Genomic DNA, 3108 nt, shown 5'->3' with positions numbered 1-3108 from the left:
CACTGAACTGATGACTCTAGAATCTTGAAGTCCCAGGTATTTTCTCCAGGTTTCAGGGTGGATGAGTGCTGCATATATAATGGGAGGAGAGCCAGATACCTACTTGAACATCATACCCTGGGGCTTAGGCTGGTTGGATTTATTCCTTTCTTCACTTCCTGTCCTCCAGGAGGTTATACTTGCCATTGGCCTCCAGAGGGCACCCTGGAGGCTCTTCTGGACAGCCTATCATGCTCTCAAGTACTGACCAGCTTCCATGATCAGTGGAACCAGATCTGACAGTAGCTGGGGTCAAAGCCATATGGTTATGGATCAGGCTGGGTGAAGCAGTGCCAGGGAGCAGTGGTGAAGTGGGCTGATTAGTCATGTCGTTGATAGAACTTATAGCAACATAGATATGCAGTGGCCATTTGCTTTTTTTAATTGCCCAACATCCATTTCCCCTTTACTGGAAAACTCCAAGTTTTATTTGTGGAGTTAACCTTCTCACTGTGTGCCCTCTTGGTGGGACAGAAACCAAGGGGCCTTCTTCCCCACAGCCAAGGATGGGCACGTGACCTGGGCTGGGCCACTCAGACTCTCTCCAGGGACACTCCTGACACTGTGAATCTTGAACAGAGTGATGCATCAGCAGAAAGGAGCACACCCACCTCCTCAGTAACTCTCAGATAAGATAGTTGACCAGTTTCTGTTGTCTGGATATCTGAACGGGCCTCGGTTCCTGTCCCATTTCAAGGCTGGATCTCCATACTTACCTGGAGGGGAGGGGAGATATCATGATCATGAAGGTGGTTTTCCCAGGGCGAGGCTCATCCATCACACTGCAGATGTGCTGCCCCCTGAGATTTCCCCACATGCGGGAAACGCAACTGAATAGTTTGTGGTAATGGGGACTGCACTACTGCTTTCCCCTGTAAAAAGGAAAAGAGAGAGAGAGAAAAGACTGAATCTCCAGCCTCCTGTCTAGTCTGTGAGATACCTGATAGCTCTTCAACAAACTCCTTGTGTTTGGTTAGCTGAAGTTGGTTTCTGTTGCTTAAAACCAAGGAACATTATCTTCTCATTCATAACTTCCATTTGACAAACTACAGATGGTTGGCAATAGTACAAAGGCTTGGAGAGTTGCTGCCAAAAGAGGAGGTGACTGTGATATAACCAGTTGCCGTCAAGTCAATTTCAACTCATGGCGACCCCACATGTATCAGAAAAGAACTGTGCTCCATAGGGTTTTCAGTGGCTGATTTTTTTGGAAGTAGACTTCCAGGCCTTTCTTTGGAGATGCCTCTGGGTGGACTTGAACCTCCAACCTTTCAGTTAGGAGCTGAGCATGTGAACCATTTGCACCACCTGGGGACTCTGGTCTAAAATAAAACCCATAGTAATCCTTGGAGGCTAAATGGGTTGGCACTAGTTGGTGAGGGTAGGGGGTCAGCTGTGGGAATTAACTGCACTATCTTGCTGAAGGCATCTACTACCGGTAGGAATGAGCCAGGGATACATAAGCAAGGAAGGTCAGAGAGGAAACCCAGAGACTTCATCTTCCAGGGTCATTTGAGGTTGGAGAATGTGCAACAATCCCCAGACGGCTCAGGCACAGATGTCAGAGGTGGTGCCACAGTGCAGGATGTCATCAGGCAGATGACTGAGAAAGAGGCCTCATTCTAAAGAGGTCATCTCACCTCCACTGCTGCCAGTTTCTGAGAGAAATCCCTCCTCTGCTGAAGAAATCATTGGTTTTCAACATTGTGCGGCTGGGCTAGGTCAAGATAAGCTGAGACCATGGCGGAGGTGGTGAGTCCTTGCCAGTGCTGGGAACGAGAGTCTGAAGTATAACAAAAAGGATGAGTCCCTGAGGAGATGGCTAGGCAGTGGTGAGCTACAGTGGCGAACAACACTAAGCTCTTGACATGCCTCTCCAGGAGCAGCTTGATGAGGAAGGCCTTATGAGCCATGGCCCTTCCTCAGAGGATTCCTGTTCGCAGTGTTTACCTCCATCCGGGCAGTCATGGGGCATGCTGGGAGCCAGGCCTGACAGACCAAGGCTTGCTCCACAAAGCCTCCCTATGTCCTCAGTCCATAAGTGCTTTGATCTAGAGGCAGAACCCTCAATTTCCCATTCCCCCTTCCCGTCCTCAGAGCTCCAGTGGATTGTGGCTGTGACCTGGCAATGGGGGTCAGGAACCAGGCTGCTGCCATCAGGCCTACATATCCTCAGTAATCAGTGAGGCTAGGGGAGTTGGGTTGCGGGTTGTGCAGCAAAGGCCCTGAGGGATACATCAGAGATCTTAGTCATAGCAACAAAAACAAATTCTAGTAATTTAGAGTGGAAAATAAACACACTGAAAAGATATTAGGTACCTCAGAATTGTCAGAAGGACTGGAAAATCAGACCTGGAGGAGACACAAACAGAAACAAAGACCCAGTCCACTGCAGAATGGGTCCAGTAAGGACACCACTGCCCCTGCCACTGAGCACCAGATGCTGCAGGTGCACTGCTGACCCTCACCACATCAGACCGGGGACACCACCACAGCTGTCACTGCCGACATCTCTGACACTCACTGGAGGTCACAATTCTTTGTTTCACTAACTCCCTTCTGACTCTAGGGCCGTGCTTCTGTTCGAGTCTAAAAACAAAGTCCAACAAAACTCCCTCCTACCATCATTTAATCTTATTCTTTACCTTTTTCTTTTATCATCTGAATTCTTCCATACATATTTTTAAAAGAAGAACTTTGGCTAGCCCTCTGTAGATGCTGTGGTGCCCTGCCCAGATCCCCATTAGCAGCTGCACACTCACCTCCAGCTGCAGAGAGTACTGGCGGAGAACACATCACAGCTGCTCCCCTTGTCCTCCCCTTGCCCTTGACTGACAAGAGCTACCCTGCTGGGAAGTTATGACCCTCTTTCTCCCCAGGGAGGAGGGAGCAGCTCACAGCCAATGACTGATACAGGGGTCCAAAAGCCTGGCCCCCTTGCCTCAGTGCAAGTTGTTTTCCAGAGTCTTCCCCCTGTTAAACTGTGCCTGAGACCACATCACTTACCTGGGTTAGACTTTACCTGACACTACATCACTTACCTGGGTTAGACTTTACCTGAGACCACAT

General features: G+C 49.3%; 1 non-coding gene across 1 annotated transcript; it reads left to right on the top strand.

Annotated features, from left to right (window-relative positions):
* The first annotated feature begins 747 nt into the window (after positions 1-747).
* Positions 748-913, top strand: LOC111820484 (U1 spliceosomal RNA). Its single transcript, XR_002824039.1, has one exon. It is a non-coding gene; the product is annotated as a U1 spliceosomal RNA (small nuclear RNA).
* The last annotated feature ends 2195 nt before the right edge of the window (positions 914-3108 follow it).

The sequence above is a fragment of the Trichechus manatus genome, unplaced genomic scaffold, assembly GCF_000243295.1.
Source record: "Trichechus manatus latirostris isolate Lorelei unplaced genomic scaffold, TriManLat1.0 scaffold00039, whole genome shotgun sequence".
NCBI lineage: Eukaryota > Metazoa > Chordata > Mammalia > Sirenia > Trichechidae > Trichechus > Trichechus manatus.
This window is presented reverse-complemented; position numbering and strand designations above follow the sequence as displayed.